We start from the raw sequence: 21,073 nt of genomic DNA, 5'->3' as shown, positions 1-21,073 counted from the left end.
GGACAGACGGACGGACGAATCGGGTGGCCGTATACAGCTTCGCTGTAAAATCGAGTGCTTAGGTGAAGGACCTTTGTTCTCGTTGATTATTTGTTGTCACATATTAAATTATATTCCTACTTTCTTTATAGGTTCCCAGTTGAAAAAGACAGCAGGAATTCTTGTCGCAACTACAGAAATTTCTGTCGCGACTACGGAAATTTCTGTTGTACTACAGAAGTTCCTGATGTTTCTGTAGTTGCGACAGACATTTCTGACGTTAAGACAGAAATAAGGATGTTGCAACAGAAACATTCTGTCGCGAAGACCAAGAGTTCTGAAGTCGCAAAAGGAACGTTCTGTCGCATCAACAAGAGTTCTGAAGTCGTTACAACAGCTTTCTATCGTGACAGCGATTCTGACGTTACGACAGAAATTCTGTCGTCGCAATAGAAAGATTCTCTCGCGACGACCAAGAGTTCTGAAGTCGAAACAGAAACGTTCGGTTGCGACAAGAATTCTGTAGTCACAACAGCTTTCTATCGTGACAGCGACTTTGACGTTACGACAGCAATTCCGACATCGTAACAGAAACACTCGGTCGCGACGGCCAAGAGTTCTGTAGTCGCAACAGAAATGTTCCGTCGCGACCACAAGAGTGCATGAAGTCGCAACAACAACTTTTTATCGCAACAGCGATTCAGACGTCGCAACAGGAACTCTCTGTCGGGACTACACAAAAATGTTCTACTTTCTGTCGCAGCGACATAAGTTCTGACGCCTCGACAGAAGCGCTTTCCGTCGCGACGCTTTAAAATTGTATGTCAGTTTCGCATAGGTGGTGTACACTGTACTTTTCTCTTGCACTGTATTCAATCGTGCTTCTCTGAAGCCGGCAATGCTGATAGCACCGACACCGGTATTAAAGTCGACGTGGCCTATTGTTATAATTGTGCCTTACGACGAGGCACTAGAAACGCCATACCGGCCTCATCAAAATTATACCATCTGCGGGAATGGCTGCGTATCCGTTTTACTTTATTTGGTAAGATGTGGCACACAGGCCTGTAGACTTACATGTGACGTTACACTGACACATTAGTTAATTTCCCAGAAATATTGCATAAGCTTTTGCGAAGCGAAAAGGAAGTATTGGGTTGTTCCTTAAAGTTGGGTGAAAAGCTGTCTCGCTCTGGTCTCATTATTCTTGTACAGCGCTGCCGTGAGAAGCCAGTATGCTGTCATAAAGAACACTCATCCACGAATGTTCATGTAGCTATTTTGCATTGAACACACGAATTATATGCATGTTCGAAAGTGTAAAGAACGAGCGACAACTGTCGAAATTAGCAGTAACAACCCCAACTGTCACCGTTGTCTATTTCTGAATTTCTTATTTAATATGGATATCGTACATCAAACTTCATGTTCTAGCACTCCACGATGTACCTGTCGATGGCAACAACACTTTTTCTCTTCTAAAGATGCGGCAGTTGACGCGGTGGAGTGATAGCGGAACTTGGCTCTTAAGATGCAAATGTAAACATCAGCGCATCGTACTATTGACACGGCCAAAATGTACACTCGAAAGACATGTTTTATAGACTTTTGAGTGAATTGCATGAGCTTGAATGCCTACATCCGGGTCAATATATTGATGATATTTATAAGGTCAAGGCACAGTTACAAACTCTGAGCGCAGAAAAATAGAGGTGCACTAGTGCGTGCGCGAGAGCAGCGTTTCCTGGAAGAACAGCCTTGCAGTAGAGCCCTTGGTGATGAGCGCCGACACGCGCTGTCTACACAAATACTAGAGATAGAGTATGGTGGAATCATTGTTAATGAGCCTACTCTAATAACTAAAGCGTTTTTAGAACATTATCAAAAACTATTTCGAGACCATAAACCATTGGATACAGATGCTGCCAAAAAAATTGTACCGTTGCTGCCCCAGTTAAATCAGGATGATTACGATTATACAAATGAAAACACTGATATTAATGACGTAACTGCATGCATCGATTCTTCAGCGAAGGGCAAGACGCCCGGCCCGGATGGCCTTACTGCCGAATTTTATCAGTGTTTTCTTTCTCTCTTATCGCCATTATTACTTCAAGTGTACCGAGAGGCCTTGGAAGCAGAGTACCTAACCACCACAATGTACGAAGGACACACCGTCCTCATAGCCAAAAGGGATGGTAAGACTAAATTGCAAAAAGTTTACGGATATCGGCATATCTCCTTGTGCAATGTGGATTATAAAAGTTTTGCTAAAGTATTAGCTAACCGTTTGCAAGTTGTAATAAGGTCTGTGGTCGGTGATCATCAAACATGTGGCATCAGGGGCCGGTCCATTCAGACGAAAGATCATGTTGCGAGATCGGTGCTAGAGTGTGTAGCTGAGGGGATTGGACAGGTGGCAATGGTGCAGCTAGATCTGGCTAAGGCGTTCGACAGGGTGAATCCCTCATTCCTGTTTACTGTACTAGAGCACATAAATATCGGACCTGGTGTCAGGATATGTTATGCTAATGGATCAACGAGACTGATAGTGCATGGCTCTCTCTCCGATCCGATTAGGCTTTTATCATCAGTACGACAAGGATGCCCTTTGTCACCGCTTCTGTTCTGCTTGTATTTAGAGCCACTTTGTATGAGCATTCTTAAACAACAAAATTTCCGAGGGTTTAAATTACTGACTAATGAGGTTCGGGTTCTTGCGTACGCAGACGACGTGGCCTTTTTTTTGTACCAATAAAAAGAGTGTAAAGACTGCTCTTGCAATTACAGAAGAATTTTGCGCGGCGTCTGGTGCAAGCGTTAACATTAAAAAAAGTTCAGGTTTCTGGTTTGGATTATGGGCCACAATGCCATCACATTACGCAGGCATTCAATGGAAAGAGGATCTGCGTTATTTAGGTGTGCCTCTCGCACAGTATAGAAATAGCAATGCTCATTGGTCGGGAGAAGTTGCCAAATTCAACGTAAAGTGAATTCATGGCGAGGGCGGAATTTGTCAATGTTCATGCGTGCTGAAGTGTGCAACGTGTTCTTAGCTTCCCGTCTTATGTATGGGCTGCAAGTACTGCACTGCTAACGAGTTCGCCTTCAGGCACTGCATCGCGTATTCGCAACATTTATTTGGAGTTCGAGCTGTGAATCGATGCGGCGCGACAATCTGTTCCTCCCCCTTGAACGTGGTGGTCTAGGATTAGTACACCTCTTTGTCAGGCAAATTGTTTCTCGTCTGTTTTTCTTTCGAGACAGTGACCATCCGTTTTTGCGTGAAATGTTGCAACTCCGTTTAGTTCATTATGTTCCTAATATAGTAGTGTCATCAAATTTCAAAGATGTCCCACAAGCTCCTTGGGGCTTCCTCAAGGAGGTTGTTGACACATGTCTTTTCTTGAAAGTTAGATTCAGCCTAGAGTACGTGTTCACTGCCAGTCAAAAAGAAATTTTTGCGGCACTGGTGGACTCTATATTCCCAGATCCTTTGTATCGTGCACCTTATTTAGGCCGACCTTATCAGGATGTACCTAAGCGCGTCCGAAAAATGTGTGTACCTCCTGGAGTAAAAACATTTTTCTTTAAATTACATTCAGAAACACTTCCTGTAAAAACTGGGTTAAATTCGCGGGGTTGCTTTGTGCCGTGGTCAACAAACTGTCGGCTCTGTCCACGTGCCGAAACGATAGATCACTGCTTCATAGACTTTAGGGACGCTGTATGCTTTTGGGACATTCTCCAACGGACGCTTAAAAAGGACATTGACATAACTCCATATTCAATTAGGTTTCTGCCGTTTAAGGTTACGGGTGGTCCTCCCTATGACATGTTCATAGTACTTGGCTTATATAGCCTGTGGAGAAGTAGACTGTGTGACCGCCATGCCGAAAGCCCGCGATCTACAAAATCCTTCTTTCGTGAAAGTGCTGCCTATGTAAGGAGTGTGTACGCTGTGCAGGACCCTCCGCCAGACTGGATGCACTTGTTGGAAGCAAGTGTGTGTTTGCCCGAGTTTTAAGTGTGTAGTTGTGTCAACATTGTAATACACTTTCAGTTTTGCTTTCCATGTAATAAAAAAAAAAAAAAAGTTCGGAGTGGTGCAGTGGTAAGATGCCGGGTTCGGAATCGTGAGATCGCAAGTTCGAATCCTCGGCGGGGACGTTCTTTCTTTTAAATTTCTTTACTCTTATGTTTTTCTTTTTTGTACTAACAAATTCACATAGCCTTAAGGAGGTCTCTGTCAATTTTTAATTAAATATTGATGAAGAACTACAGAATTCTCTACCACAGGACGTCACACTACAGACAAGAGAACTACAGACAACAGCACTACAGTACTACAGACAACAGAACTACAGAAACAACGAGCCAAAATACGACAGACTGAAATTTCCTGTTGTGTTTTTCAACTGGGTTTCACAATGCATTAGCGATAGTGCATATAGCCACATCTGCCGGCTTGAATGGAGCGGTACATTGCCGATTATAGCTACTCTTCTTCTACTTTCGCCTTACAGCTGATAGTTGTTATCGCCCCATTACTCTGTAGCACATCATGGCAGCGTTTATGTGTATGGAATCCAGTTCATTTTTATTTGAGTGGCTCCTTAGATTCTAAACACACAAAGAGTTAGGCGATGCCCTGAAGAAAGCATTAAATCAGAGCCATTTACACTGAAGGTGCGCCCATTTAAATATACTTTAGCTATATCAATTTATAGGACGGCACTTATTAATTCCGGTATAGTGCTAATCGCAAAATATCTCTTTATCGATAGTTTCGTCTGAACTACAGAGTCATCAGGATTTTGTATTGCCCTGCTTCCAACGCCCAGCGAGAGATTTGATTCGGGCATCACTAACTATATTATCGCCTTGGTATTACAGTACTTCTCAGACGTATACCAGATGACATGCATATATGACGAGGGTGTGAAATCTGCAATGCGCGGTGACTTTCCAGTCACTTCAAACTTGCACATTGTCGCTCACGCTCAGAAGACATGACAGGAAAGGCCACTTATAGTTTAATTATCTCGAATTACTGAATTTCCTTAACTTTCACGATTTATATAATAGTGTATTAAATGCATTCAATAATGTTAAAGGATTAGCTAGTTCATACTTGTTGTAATATAAAAGACGCAAAAACCATGAAGAAGTCAGCTTTATTCAAGGCGAATGTCGGATAGGTCATTAATTGACATAACCTATCGTATTACATATCTGAAGTAACGGACATGAGGACATCAATATTTCATTCTAAGCTCAATTGTTAATAAAGAAAATGTTATAAACATGGTCTTCCTCGCAGGCAACACGCGTGGTACTTTTGGCTTTGTACCCATTGAGGTGATGTCGTTCGAAATGACGTCACTTTTGTTGCACATTGCACTTCGAATATTGCGTTACTTATTCATTTCATTTATTCTAGCTGTTATTCCCTTTTCGCTTTCGTCGTGGAGTCGCCGAATCGCTCTTTGATTTCTGAAACAAATATTCCCGATGTTGTGAACAGTTTCCTCGTGTTTGTCGAACCACAACAACGCAGTATCCATTACTGATAGATGTTACTGATCGTTCGATGTAAACTGGAAGTTGTATGACGCGCTCTTGAGAGCGTCTTACCACCATTTTTTTAGATCGATTGACTGTTGGATGACATAGGAGGAATTTAGTGGTCGCACTGCGATGCTAACAGAAGACGAGTTTCACTGTGAACGCGCAAACTCGATTTTTGCTTCGACTAGCCTTTGCAAGCGACTTTGTATTACCTGACTTCTCCCATAATTTGCGGGCACTGATAGGACGCGGAAACCACCCGCGCCCTTACTTGGACATATTCGTCGGTGGGCGCAAAATCTGCGCAAGTCTAGATGGCTGGTCGCTGCGCGTTCGCTGTCATACCGCGCACCTAGTGTTTGCGATCGCGTAATCTCTATTTGCGGATAAATGCTGAAGCGCTAGGCGGTGAAGCATTCGCTCCCATCTAATTCGCTGTTCATCGCGCCAGCACAGTGACAATGTCTCTTCGCGGTGCCCGAGTGAGACTTGTTAATGTTTGCTTCGGCGTGCGTAAAACCACGACTGGTAATTTAATACCCAAGTGATCGTTCACAACACTTTAAACGAGGGAAAAAGCTACTAACTTGACTTCACGCTGGTTGCGCCAAAGAGCATCGTAGTTTCGCCTTGTGTCCGAAAGTGTGACATTTCCTTCCCTCAATTTTTCTTTTGGATGCGTGGGGATCTCCTATACTTGCCGTATTGTCGCTTGTGCATTGGATCATTCGAAGAAGACACATTCCATATTCAGTGACGTTCCAGGCAGTGTGTCTGACGTCGAGTGCTTTGTGCGTGCGAGCTTAACTCACAGGCGGGAAGCTGGGTTCCTCCGAGAAGGGCGTACAGGCTTCTGATATAAATGTCAGTTGTTTCCCTGCAGTGCAGCATTGTGACCCTTTGCAAGCATGATTGCAGCCGCATTACCTACCGGCCGCGCTTGTGTGTTCGCAATGAGAATGCCTGTGAGGGAACCTTTAAGGCACGAGCCGCTTGAATTCATTAGTTTCTTGACGCCGTCAAATTTCGCCAGTCTCCCTGTCTTTCCGTATCTTCCTCTCCTCAAGTTGTTTCTTTCTGAAATTTAAATTTAAGCAATGCGAACCGAAAGAAAAAGAAAATTTAAAGATGTCTTACGAAGTGTGAAACCTTATATCAATGGACAAAATATCAGTGGCAAAAAAAAGAAGCTTATGGAGGAAATTTGCAGCACTTTAGAAATAGACTTTTGCCATTGCTAATGTCTTTACAGAGAGGAGACAAAAGAAAGAATAGTGATTTCCAGTGGCCGCAGTGCAGCCTGAGAGAGAAAACTACATGATACCCAAGGGAAATATGGGGCTGACCCTCGTTGACTCAGCGGGACGTCCAGTATGTACCCACAGCGAACGATTACAGCCCTTGAGAGTGAGTGACCACAGCTGCTTATAAGTTCTCTGCTGAAACTATGCGTCATTGCATTATGCAGTTTCACACAAATTGCTTTTGCAGGAACCGTTCCCTGGCGGCTTGTTTAGCAGCGCGGTGACGACTGGAACGAGTTTTGTATAGTTCCTAAATTTATGCTTACCTTCGTCATTGATTTTCATGTTCTAGTATCTTATTCTGCTAGTTCGCACCTCCAGTGGAGCTCTTATAAATTGCAAAAAACTGCGACTGACTGCACTGAGTACACCCGCATTCATCGGAACCACTACGAGTGCGGAAAAAATGTACTGTATCTGTGCCAAATAAATGTGGCTACAGCAGCTCATTTTTAATGGCATTGTTTAAAGCATAGAGCCTACAATAATGGTGTCCACGCTAAAGCGTATATCCCGGTTATTACATGACATTGCTGACATGTCTGTCACCTTCATGGCCTCTACTAAAGTGCAGAATCTCTGCAAATTATTCTTTTTTATATCTGTGCTTCGGCGCGCAGTTAAATTACCGTAATAACGATAGGCCCACACGAAGAAATTATATTTATTCCTTTTTTTTATTTCTTGAAACCTATAATATAACATACCAAATATGAAAGCATAGAACATGCATTTGAGGAATCTACGGCACATTTGCTAGAGCTCTTAGCCTTTGGCTAGAGTTGTATATAATGCAACATTGCTGTAAAAAAATAGGTAGCTGTTCATTTGCGAAGCAAGGTTCCCATTGAACCAATACAGGTTTTGTGGGCTCAATATATGGAACAATTTCGAAAATCAAACAACATATCACAAGTGCTTAGGAGCATTCATGACTTATAAAGTCAAATGTAATGCTAGCCTCTGATGGCGATAGACCAAAGCTTTTTTTTGTGCACACATGATTTTATTACCCTTAATATCGTTTAGAGTTATAAAAGGCACTACTCGCTTCACCATAAAAATAAACATGCGTGAAAGCGATCCTCTCCCACCACTACGCGTAGTTAACACAACATTGTCCATTGAAGAAAATGCATCTCAGATAACCGGCGCAAGTCGATCAGTAAACTCAAATCGTCAAGGGGCCAATTAGGGCCCGTGGTGTGTTTCGCGTTCCTTCCGGGCAGATATACTGTAGCCAGTGGCGGCACTGTTAGGTGGTTGGCTGCCCGGAGACAGTGGTCAAGTTACCAGCTGCTTAATGGGTCACACCACGCTATTTGGCTTAGGAATATACCAGCACCGAAGTGAAATATCTTCAATGCGCCATGCAGTAAAACGTGAAAGCCAAGGTTGGGAAGTAGCGGGAAAGAAATAGCAATGTTTCTCTCATTGTTAACAACACAGAGCGTCACCTTCCCAATAAATTCATTTGCTCCTCGAGGGGAATTGTCTCAACGCATCTGAAAATGTTTACTGTAAATAATACTTCACGAAACTGGGCAACGCGTACTAACCATTTCGAGTCTGGCACCGGAGAGTGCCAGATTTGAAAAATTATGGCGGAAACTCCCTACTGGCGAATCGTCATATAGTTTGCAACATTCTCATTAATCATTACTTATTAAGCCTGTACTGTGCCCTCGAAACCGACACTGCCGTATTTTAAATGATAAGCAAGTGCAAAAGTACCAAGCGCACCTAACTGAGAAGATATCCACAAAAAATCAATCCGAAATATTATTCTCGTGTTCGTAAATGAAAGGAACGCTGTTGTAATGTCGGTTTCTCGCATACTTTTCCGATAGATATGCTCGCCTTTGTTCTAAAGCTTCCTCTTCAGAAGCTTCTCCCTGTGGTTGCAGACCCGATACTACGGTAACTCGCGTTATCCGCTCCTTCCTTGTCCGCGCAAGCTCTCGCCTTCGTTCTATCTGCGCTTCAATAAGGCCAAATCGAAACGCACCAAGCGTCTCATCGCGCTCGCTTGCCCACAAGGAATTTATAAAGGTGTTCTGGGTCGCTTGAATTCAATATCCGGCGTCGTGTGTTCGTATCCGGTCGCCGGAAAATTTTAGTGTTGTTTAATTAATTATTTACGAAAAAATAAGTTAGTTAAAACAATGAGTTTACAAAATGACGAAGCGGCTTCAAAGACTGAAGACGTAGTTTAGGTAAAAAAAATTCATCTTGGAATATCTCTGCGATTTATCGAAAACAAACGCAAGCATGTGTTACTAGGCACGTGCTTTTGGTTGTTGTATGCTGCTATGTATGATATAATGGCGACGAACACAGCGAATGTAGTATAGAGCAACGAAGAAACGCGGTTGCAAAGCCGCGATGATAATTAGACCAGCATAAGACGAAGCCTTTATGCTTGCACTAGCGTCGTTGTCGGGCAGTATGACCTTGTTTCTTCTTCTGTTGTTGCTATAGCCTTAGCCCCAAAAAATCATTCATTAACTCATGCTGCTGTTGTTCCCCGCTCGTGCCAGGTGGCTCTTTGTATTGTTGCTGTCGTAACCTATACTGCCGATTGTTTCATAACGTCGTGCCTGCTGGCGAAGCTGCGACATGTTTACTTACCTCAGGCGTAAAAGGGCCATAGCAGGAGTGGGTGCAAGGCAGGATTGAAAGAGAACGGACATTAAACACGAATGTTCGAAAAACACTAGGTAGCAGCACCTTACGTAGTTGAATCGCTGCAGAATTGAAATACTAAAGGGAAAGGAACAATGACTACCAGGTTGCAAATTCCAAATGCCAACTGTTTTGGGATGAAAACACCACTTATTGTAATATTCTATTGGTAAACAGGTGCCGATTAGGTTCGGGGTAACGTATGACAGAATTTTTGAATGCGCGAAATTCGAAGGACTGGAGACCTTATTAACGATATTATCCAGACTATTTACGGAGTCCATATCGAAGCACACCGAGAGTGACGTCAAATTCAAGGAAGGTGGAGTCAGCAGAAGGTGAGAAGTATCGGTCGCATATGTGGTGCAGAAAGCACGCAATCTTTTTCGGCACAGACTCGACTCTCCTAACATCACACTGGTTGAACAGACACCGAAAAGAAGAGACCTATGTATGTTTAGGTTGAATAAGCGCTGCCTATAAGAGCAGCTTCGTATCTTTAGGATGAGCAGAATGTACGTAATTTATGTATGTAAGTTTCTAATACGCTTCACCGGTTCCCACATGTACTAGCTTATGCTTAATTCCGGGGTTTCACGTGCCAAACCACAATTTCATTCATAGGTACTCCGAAGTGGGGGATCCGAAATTAATTTGAACCACCAGGATATCTATAACGTGCCCCAAATTCACCGGATACGGGCATTTTTCCATTTCGCCCCCAGTGAAAGGCGGCCGCCGCGGCCGGGATTTGACCATGATAGGGTACATGCAAAAAAAAAAGAACATCAATGTGTTTACACCTAAACACCATAAGTAACCAGGATTTCTTAAATGTAAGGCCATAGCAGAATCGCTGTTACAAAAGGGCAATAATGTTTTGGTGAAATTGATATTCATCTACCAAGTTTCTTAAGACGCGCAGATCGTTCTTATGAGGGGCCAACGCTCATGGTCGTCGGCATAAAGACGGAGTTGAGAAGCTACGGTATTTGCGAGGTAACTTTTATGGGTGAGATATGTTAATGGGCCGAGTACTAAGCTTTGTAGGGCACAAGACGATAAAGTAGTGGTGGAGCAGTTCACAGAATTAAAGCTGACGTACTGTGAGCAATTCGTAAAGAAGGCAAAATCCCGTCTGGTATTTGAGGGTCCTTTTGAATAGGACTTCACTCCAAACTGGAGTTTGCGGTGAAGGATGTTATCAAATGCATTCGAAAAATTTATGAAGATAGCATCGACTTTAAGCCAGATGCCTAATTAACCGGAAAGCTCACGAGTAAATACCATGAGCTAGGTTACAATACTATAACAGCCCCGGAAACCATGTACGTTATACAGCTATTGCTTCGGCTCCAAAAAGTTAATGAAATGCTGGCGAATGATGTGATCAAGCATTCTGCCGGAATATAATGACAAGAAAATGGGTTCATAATTACTAAAGCTATTCTCCATTAAGCTGAAGTTGTAGTTAAGTAAATAGCCTGCTATGTCGTTACTGTACGCCACTCTCGTTAAATAAATTGCTTTGCAATGACATATTCAATTTATCGAGAGGCCCTATCCTCTAAGTATATATGTTCTAGTTTCTTTGACACAATTCTGTGATTGGTGGCAGCTCCACATTACAAACTTCTGCAGATTTCCGAGCTTAACTAAACAAAAATGTATTCCTTCGAAATGTTGAATAACTTGTACAACCAGGTGCCGCAACAATAATAAAGCGACATCGGATGTAATCTGCCTCGTTAAGTGATGGATCCCAATCACACGGTTCGTTCTCACTGTTCCAAGTTGCACGAAATAAATTGTTTAAAAGGGGTGACGAGTGGAACGTGAATGTGTGAGTGCACTTGTAACTGTTGCACCAGGTTGACGTGTAAGCCCGCGTAGGTGCAGTCAGTGCACGAGAAAATTATTGTACAGAAAATGAGATATTTTGTTAGTTCAAGGAGCACGAAAGGGGTGGGGGATGTCGACACTTTCTATTTTCGTTTAACTAGTGCCACCGAGATCGACAGGTGGACGAGCCAAGCCCTTAAAGAGCGTCAAACTTGAAGCTTTATATCGCGCGAGTTGGCGGACTGCCCATTGCCGAACGGAAGTTCATCCATAAATGCGACTTCCGATGGGATAGGTTGACGTATGCATTTTTTTAGGAAAATAAATTTCGCATGCTGGGTGCAAATGAGAACACCCGAAAGTGACTTATTAATAAAATATTATCGAGGGAAACGGTGGCAGCTGCTCTTACCTTTAGACGTCCTGTCAACGATATCGGAAAATGAATGTGTTCTTCTCAGGCTGGCCGGCCGGCGCTGTGAATCTGAGCGCGTGTGTCTGGAGGAGTTTTTTATCACACCCTGCTAAGAGAAACGTTGAAAGCGAGATTGCTAAACGCATAAACTATATGCGGATTATTAAATATAAATGAAGACATTGTGTCATTGTGGTTACGTTATTAGTAGCAGCCTAAATGTACTTCGGGATTGACCTGACAGCGCTTTGTTTTTGTACTCATCGGCTGCGATGATATTACTGATAATTCCACGTCATTCCAAAGGTCTTCGTTAGAAAGCGGTAAAGGAACACAGACAATACAAGAATTCTCTAACAATAAATCCTTAGTGTCTAACCGAGTTCACCATATTTCTGAAGATGATCTACCCGCGATAGAGAACGCAATGAATACTGCGCTCCGTATATCATAGGTTTTTATTGTAAGCACTGCCTGTGCTTTGGAATACACATACTGAGATTGTGATTATCCCACGTTGTAGTTGGGAGCGTGATTTGTGTGTATCTCTTTTAGCATGTTATGGAGAAAATTACGATGTTGACAATGAACAGGATTGCCTTTGAGGTCGAGATTCCCGGACATCGAATATTTAAGTAAGGTCGCAGCCTTATTTCTCCTTGTTTTATTATATTATCTGCAATAATTGCTCATAAGTTTAGCTGTCTTTCGTATATTATTCATGAGGTATTCCCTTGCACCGAAGCAACAAAGTGTAAGCGTAGGGACGAGTAATATATGAAGAGGAAAGATTCATGTTCAGTAATCTTGCTAAAGAACGACATACTTTGATTGACTGTCATCCTGTAGAATTTGTGGGAGATTACGCTTACCTTGGCTTATTAGTCATAAAATGTTGCAGAGCCAATTGAGTTTCCTTAAGTGCACTGAATGAGATAATACCGAGTGTTTCGCGCGCCACCTTTCACTTGGTCATGTGCTCGAACTCAGTAGGGTAATACCAGCAGTAATTTGGAATATATAGTAAAACCAGCGGAAGAATTCTATGTTGATCTGTACAGACCCAGAGAAGCAATGGTACATTCATTCGAAGTAGTAATGAAGCTGATAGACAGGCTCGTTCTACAACTAAGGGTGAAGTTAGAAGTGCCATGCAAAAGATGACATTGGTAAAAGCAGCAGGAGGTATTGGAATAGCCATCGATTTATTCAAAGATCGAGGAGATATCATGCTTAAAAAGCTTGCGGCCTTTTATATGCAATGCCTCACTAATAGAAGTGTATCAGAGAACTGGAAAAAAAGCCAACATTATACTAATCAAAAAGAACAGAACTAAAAAGAACAGAAACTGAAAACAGGAACTTAACAGGAAAGGTAAAATTAGAGGGACATCAGCTCACTTTTAGTGTTTCATAAAATGTTAAACAATATATATAGGATAGAACAAGGGAAAGATTTGACGTGAGACTTCCAAGAGGGAAAGCTGGCTTCAGGAAGGGCTTTTCTACAATAAATCACATTCGTTTCATCAGTCAGCTAGACGACAAAACTACACAGTACAATCAACCCCTGTATGTGGCTTTTATAAATTATGAAAAATGCACTTCATGCAGAAGATATGCCAGCAGCAATAGAGGCATTAGGTAGTCAAGGAGTACAGGAGGCACACGTGAATATTTTCGGTAGTATATACAAAGATTCCGCAGCTTCCCCAGCATGGCCGGTGGCGCCGCTGCTGCGCATGCGCGGACGTGAGCGCCATCTGATGCTGCTTCAAGGTGGCTCCCTCCACTTCTCTCTTCGTGTTTCTGCTACAACGTCCTCCACCGCTTTTCTCGTCTCGTCTTCTTTGCTCTCGCTCTCTTTCATCTGTCGCAGCGTTCCACCTTCTCTCGTTCGTCGCTGCCTGTGCTCGTTCGCTCAGGCACGACGAGGTAGGACCAGACAGGTCGACGCTGATCGCAGGAACGGGCACTTAAAGATTACACTCAAAAGCCGTGTCTTAGGCGTTTAATAATTTCATAACGTTGAGAAGCAAGAATATATAAAAGAAGCTGTAGTTATATCGATGACGCCGTGCTTTTTAGAATAAATCATTTGGAGGCGTTTATTCGGTTTTCCAATTATTTATCAGAGCACAATTATCAATGGCGTTGGGAATACATTGCAGTCATGTAATGGAGACTTTTTCCACCAAACACAAAGTTTGAAACAGCAAAACTCACAATTAAGTGTTTTTTTACCTCCAACAAAGCATAACAGCTACACCAAGATTAGTGTACGTCGATATATTCAATATATAGATTGTTTTGCGCCAGCTTAGATCACTACCACACATATCTGTGACAGTGAACTATGACAGAAGGGCGGTGAATGGCTTAAAGACGTTCTTTCTTTCAGGTAAGGAGGGGTGCACCTCATGCTGAGCGTCTACGCTTACGGAACGAGGTATTGACATCAAATTATACGCGTCACAAACCGGCGTACCTGATTTTAAGGAAAACTAAAGAAGTGTTCTTGTTGCGGCATTAAATATACGTCTCTTGTGGGGCAACTCAATAACACTACACGCGGATGTATCGCGTGATATCTTCCTATTTTATCCTTGTCCCTTCTTGTAACCCTGCCATCACCACGACTATTTAATTGCTGAAAATAATATTGCTGTGGTCGTTTTTATCCTGTCGGAACCCAGGCATGCATCTGGTTCATATTCTCATGCCTATTACCTATACGATATAGGAGAATATATAATTCAACTCCAAATGACTAGAGCCTCAGAAGCCTCAAACTAGCAGCTCAGTATTTCTCGCAAAGCATTTACGCTCTGTTTTCTGAAAACAATATCGAAATGTTGACCTTCTCTAGACCCCTACAATTCTACCCGATGTTTATGACAGCGAAGGGACCATTTGATAAATTATCTTTCTTAAAAATTGTATGTGTCGCCACCCTTTGTCTTCGCCATGCTACTACCGGGCATGACTCACCATCCACATCGAAACAAATGTGTACATTTAGAATGTAACTCTTTTATATTGTCGCTATTATTCTTCGCCAGCTTATTCAGAGGGGCAGGTTGACGTGTCATAGCAGTGCACAGCTCCTGAACAGAAAAGGGAGCTTTCGCTCAAGGAATTCGGAGAACGCGCGCCAATTTCAAGTATACCTTGGATATGCGAAGCTGCTTTCGTCGTGTTTTTGCTTCCTGAGACAAGAGCACGTGTTCGACAAAGCAAAAAGGAAAACAACAGAAGCATTAAACGAGCATCGCGTGCGTCTAACAGCGCAACAGTTGTCTGGCGCCGTGTGCTTCGGGGGATTTAAAATATTGAAGTATATGTGTTCGGCGTATGACATTTTGTTCTCCGAGGAGCTATTGTAGGCGTCAGAAACGCTGTACAAATGCCGAACGATTTAAGTTTGATTTTACGAAGTTTAAATACCCGCGAGCCCAAGTAACTTTCCGTATTCAAAGCCCCGCTCCCCGTTTATGCACCGTTTACTTGTTTGTTCACTTCTATGTGTGCCAATTTACATTCGTTTGTACGCCCAGTGGTTTGCGTGCTATTACTTTTGATGCTAAAAACCTCAAACTAAATCTCTCTGGGTATGTGTCCAACAAAGTTCTAGATGCTCAGAGAGAAGCGTAATTATGTGGAGCTTAAAATGCGCTTTGTGTATGAAGAAATAGGGATTTGCAAGATTTCCTTGTTCGAAAAAGGGAAATAATGGCAGGCTGCCTAATTACCATTTAAAATGTCGATAATGGAATTCATACTTTTTTAAATCACGCAGTGGTTTATTGCGAAGCATGGACAGAAAAAAACATGCATAATAAAGCAACTTCGGTTTGTTTGACAATGCATCCTGTAATAATGTTCACATTATAATCAAGAAGAGTATAACCGCTACAGTTTCAGGTGAAATAGTTATGGAATACAATTGCTCTATGTGGCACCATGTTCAAGGATCACACGAAATTAGGCGCACAGAAGAAGCCGGTCAAGATGAAGGCATGCATAAGCGCTCATGCCATTTTTCTTTTATATCTTAGCTCTTACGAGAGTGACAACCAATTTTTATGGTACTGATTCTTTAGTGCAATGGAAAGCTTAACGTTGAGTGTCTAATCGTGAAGTCATCATCATCGTCATCAGCCTGGTTACTCCCAATGTAGGGCAAAGGCCTCTCCCATACTTCTCCAACTACCCCGGTCATGTACTAATTGTGGCCATGTTGTCCCTGCAAACTTCCTAATCTCATCCGCCCACCTAACTTTCTGCCGCCCTCTGCTACGCTTTCCTTCCCTTGGAATCCATTCCGTAACTCTCAATGACGATCGGTTATCTTCCCTCCTCATTACGTGTCCTGCCCATGCCCATTTCTTTTTCTTGATTTCAACTAAGATATCATTAACTCGCGTTTGTTCCCTCACCCAATCTGCTCCTTTTTTATCCCTTAACGTTACACCTATCATTTTTCTTTCCATAGCTCGTTGCGTCGTCCTCAATTTAAGTAGAACCCTTTTCGTAAGCCTCCAGGTTTCTGCCCCGTACGTGATTACTGGTGAGACGCAGCTGCTATAAACTTTTCTCTTGAGTGATAATGGCAACCTGCTCTTCATGATCTGAGAATGCCTGCCAAACGCACCCCAGCCCATTCTTATTTTTCTGATAACACGCTGTGAATAGCATCGGCGAGATCGTATCTCCCTGCCTGACGCCTTTCTTTATTGGAATCGTGAAGTAGGTACGCGGAAAGCACTTGGCACCATATTGCATGATAATTTTTCAATCTCCAGTAAGGATGTCATTATTCACGGGAAGCATGCCGGAAACAGTGATAAGTGAGCGCGATAGCGATTATACGCCCGCATTAGTGGGGGCCAGCGACAAGTGCAACCGTAGCGTCGAGAAAGTGTTATTCTGTTTATCAAGTCGATGTTCCTGCGATATATGGTTTCCGAAGCGTTATAGTGTTTCTGCGATAATTCTACGTGCTTTTGTGGTTTCTTGACCAACAGCTTTGATATTTACCCATTCAAATCAAAACCGAATATATCGAAAACGAAGCAACGCATCTTCACTTCTTATACAATTTAACCTGTTGCCATAGCCATGGGTGCGCTTTTCAGTTCCAATTAACAGAATAAAGCGCAATTGTCTAATAATATGCGAACTATAATTTTAAGCCATAGTTATGCTGCACTTAATAGCAGGCGACTGACACGCGGCAATCTCATGAATTACATGCGAAGTACCAAGGTGTTACCGCGAGGCGTCGCCACCTACAGCTTTTTGAGAGTTTCTTTGGAAATTTCATATTATATTTCCTACTTTTGCTGCTGGCGTTGCTGCTCGCGTTTGCTGCACGAGTCTCTTCTTGTGCCCGGGCTGCAGCATCGACGCATCGTTGAAGAGCTCGTTCCCGGTTCTGCTCGTGGCCTAGCTGATCCAAAGCTGCCTGCTCTTAAGGAGTACGTATGCCGTATGGCCTACCTATTTGGGAGCCAGAAAGAAATTGCTGTGCGCCCGCTGGGCTCTCACGTATAGCGAAGACGTCACTACTGGCGCATCTAACACAACACCACCTGTATATCACAAGGCCTGTTCACTGCTGTTCATGACGTCATGTTGCCTTGCCCGACTGCCATAGAATCTAATGGGGATGCTTTCTAGTAGGCAACAGGGATTTTGACGTCACCGCTTCATCCTGCAGCCTTGTCAATGCAAATTTGGGACCCGGTTGTGAGGCGGAATGGATCGGAGTAAACTAGCCTTGTGCCATATAGCTCGTGTTCGCTAATCGCGGGCCGCTCTCTTTTTTTTTATCCGCGCATGTGCATGGGCGTGCAGGCGCAGGCGCAAAATCGGGTGCTTCGGTGAAGCACCTTTGTTCTCGTTGATAAATTGTTGTCACATATTACATTATATTCCTTATTTCTTTATATGTTTCACAATGCATCTGCGATAGTGCATATAGGCACATCTGGCGGCTTGAATGGATCGGTACATTGCCGGTCATAGCTACTTTTCTTCTACTTTCGCCTTACAGCTGATAGTTGCTATCGCCCCATTACTCTGTAGCAAATCATGGCAGCGTTCATGTGTATGAAATCCAGTTCATTTCTATTTGAGTGGTTCCTTAGATTCTAAACACACAAAGAGTTAGGCGATGCCCTGAAGGAAGCATTAAATCAGAGCCATTTACACTGAAGGTGCGCCCAATTAGTTATACTGCAGCTATATCAATTTATAGGACGGCACTTAATTATTAATTCCGGTAAAGTGCTAATCGAAAATATGTCTTTATCGACTGTTTCGTCTGAACTGATAGCCATCTGATAGCATTCAAAGATCTCTTACTGCATCACCCACTTCCGGAAAACTGCAGAGCATGTAACCGTAATGTTTACCGGGAAACGCTGACGGCGAACGCTAGCACGAAGGCGACCTTTTTGTAGAAACACGGCCTCTTGCATGGGCTGGTCCCGGAAGCAGTGCACAGTCACACCAGAAATGTACATAAATTTCCGGTTTCTGTTATTTTTCGCACCTGTAATGTTTGAAAGAGTGGATTGTTGGGCTAGTGGGTCATCCATAACTGAAGTAGTAACTTAGCGCGATAAAAACACGGAAACACGCAAGGTGGACAAGGACAAGTGCTACTCACAACTGCTTAATGGAAGGAAGGATAGTACATAAATATCCTCTTGTCACGCATGCGCATACCAAGCGGAAGAGAACAGGCACATGCACATCAAAGGCGGCTGCGCAAGAAGTCAAATTCGGCATCTAGTAATGAGATACAAGTCTCACTTATAGACCTATCTCTATTCTTCTTGATAAAGAAGGCCTAACGAGCGAGCCTGTAAGAGAAGTCGCCGCTCCTGCCCAGAATAGTAGTCGCAGGAAACCGAGCGTCACGACCACATGCGCTAACATGAGCCACCAAATGCGCGCCCTTATCCTCCTTTTTCTTTAGTTCTTGCGCATATTCGCTTAAACGGTTATTCACGCAACGCTCGGTTTGTCCAATTTAGAGCTGCCCACAAGGGTGCAAGGGAATTGCATATAAAACCCCTTTGGAGCACCCAACAAAGGGCTTCTCATGCCTCGTGCGGCAGCCCCGCCTGCTCTCACTCGAGGGCACAGCTTCGAAAGCTTGTTGGGCGCCGGGGAGTGTGTATAGGGTCTTCTTGTGTTGCTCCTATTTTGTGCAAGATTCTTTTGTGTTTTCTTGACAGGTATCTGGAGCATGTTTTTAATGGGGGACAGGTTTTGAAAGTTTTAGGTATGTCGATCATTTTTAGTGCATTTAAACAATAAGGGTGAGTTTACATCCCCTGCTTTTATTTTAGATTTTAACAACTAAGGCCAAGGGCTTGCTTTTACCCATGAACTTACTGACGCCACAGGCCTGCAGTTCCTAGATTTTAATCTATCATTTGAAGCTGGCCACGTTTGCTGGGCCTATCAACCGCGAGCCATGAAGCAATTGCTGCCGTACGATTCCGCACATTCTAAGGTGGTGAAGCGAGCAGCAGGTACTCTTTTCTTGCAATCGGCTTTGCGAAAGCCGTGTGTACACCAAATGCGGTCTAGTTTTATGTACGAAGTTGGACGCCTTTTGGCAGCTGGTTTCCCTTTGACGGTCGTCAGCGCTATGGCAGAGTCTCTTCTGCAAAAACTAAAGCTTGGAGCACAAAGAGCGAGAGCGGAGGTCAAACGACCGAAGGTCAGATCAGAGGTTTTAACCTACGTGTACAAGGTGTAACACAACCTTAAAAACGAAGCTAGCCTTCATGGTATTCGTTTGGTTTTTTCTGCGCCCAACAGCTTTCGAAGCTGTGCCCTCGAGGTTGCTGTGAGAGCAGGCGGGTCGGCCAAACGAGGCATGAGAAGCCCTTTGTTGAGTGCTCCAGAGGGGAAGTATAGACAATTCCCTGGAAACCTTGTGGGCAGCTCTACATTGGACAAACCGAGCGTTGGGTGAAAGACCGTTTAAGAAAACATGCGCAAAAACTAAATAAAGAGGAGGCTACGGGCACACATTTGCTGGCTCAAGCTAACGCGTGTGGTTGTGACGGTCGATTTTATGGGACTACTATTCTGGGCAGGAGCGGCAACGCATCTTCCAGGCTCACTCTTGAGGCCTTCTTTATCAAGAAAAATAGAGATATGTGTATAAGTGAGCCTTTTGCCTCATTACTAGATGCCCAATTTGACTTCTTTCACAACCGAATTTGATGTGCATGTGCCTGTTCTCTTCTGCTGGGTGTGCGCATGTGTGACAAGAGGATATATATTGTTGCGTGTAGAAAGACACAGACAGTAGAGGATATTTACAGGCTATATACACTGGAGCCAGGCAGCCAGGCCGTCACTCGCTCGCGCCAAGCGCACCGACCAACTTCATTATCGTTCTAGCGGCGGCTCGTGTCTTGAGCATCACTCGATGATCTCGTAATACTAACCCCCCCCCCCCCCCCGGCGGCAAAAGCACCGTCACGGTGCTGTTAAATATGCAAGGCGCGTGGAGAGTTGTAGGGCTTGATTCGGACGACGTGGGCAATGTCACTGCTTGTCACAGCGGAGGACGTAGTGGGCGTGGCTGGAACGATTTCATAGGTGACATCGGTCTATTTGCGGAGCACGCGATATGGGCCTGTGTAACAAGAAAGGACTTTTTCACAAATGCCAACTTCACGCGATAGTGACCAAAGCAACACGAGGCTGCCGGGCACAAGATGGACATCACGGTGACGGAGGTCGTAGCGTTGGTTCTGCTTGTCTTGAGACACTTGTAGACGAGCGCGCGCAAGTTGGCGAGCATGGTCAGCATGGGCGATCGCATCACGGGCATCATCTCTATTTGAAGCTGTGGCGGACGGAAGCACAGTGTCTAGTGGTAGCGTTGGTTCGCGGCCATACAAGAGGTAGAACGGGGAAAAGCCAGCAGTTTCGAGACGGGAAGAGTTGTATGCAAATGTAATATAATGTAGAGCCAGGTCCCAGTCACGGTGGTCGTCGGAAACATATTTGGATAGCATGTCTGTAAGGGTGCGGTTAAAGCGCTCAGTGAGACCGTTCGTTTTGGGGGTGGTAGGAGGCGGGAAATTTATGCCGTATTGAACAGGCACGCATGATGTCGTCGATGACTTTGGCCAAAAACGTACGGCCACGGTCTGTTAGCAATTGACGCTGAGCACCATGCATCAGTATGATATTGTCACGTAGTGGTGACGGCAGTCGCAGGGACAATGAGGACGGA

The 21,073-nt window shown here is 43.8% G+C and overlaps 1 long non-coding RNA gene and 1 pseudogene across 1 annotated transcript in view; both read left to right on the top strand.

The window, feature by feature from the left end:
- LOC129380440 (uncharacterized) overlaps nt 1-7,249 on the top strand; it is a 58,294-nt gene extending 51,045 nt beyond the window's left edge. Inside the window, exons 2-3 of the long non-coding RNA XR_008608465.1 lie at nt 6,803-6,957; nt 7,042-7,249. This is a non-coding gene — a long non-coding RNA (uncharacterized lncRNA). The remainder of the gene's footprint in view (nt 1-6,802; nt 6,958-7,041) is intronic.
- Nucleotides 3,047-4,502, top strand: LOC126544240 (uncharacterized; annotated as a pseudogene).
- Nucleotides 7,250-21,073: the final 13,824 nt, after the last annotated feature.

The sequence above is a fragment of the Dermacentor andersoni genome, chromosome 3 (assembly GCF_023375885.2).
Source record: "Dermacentor andersoni chromosome 3, qqDerAnde1_hic_scaffold, whole genome shotgun sequence".
NCBI classification, from domain to species: domain Eukaryota; kingdom Metazoa; phylum Arthropoda; class Arachnida; order Ixodida; family Ixodidae; genus Dermacentor; species Dermacentor andersoni.
This window is presented reverse-complemented; position numbering and strand designations above follow the sequence as displayed.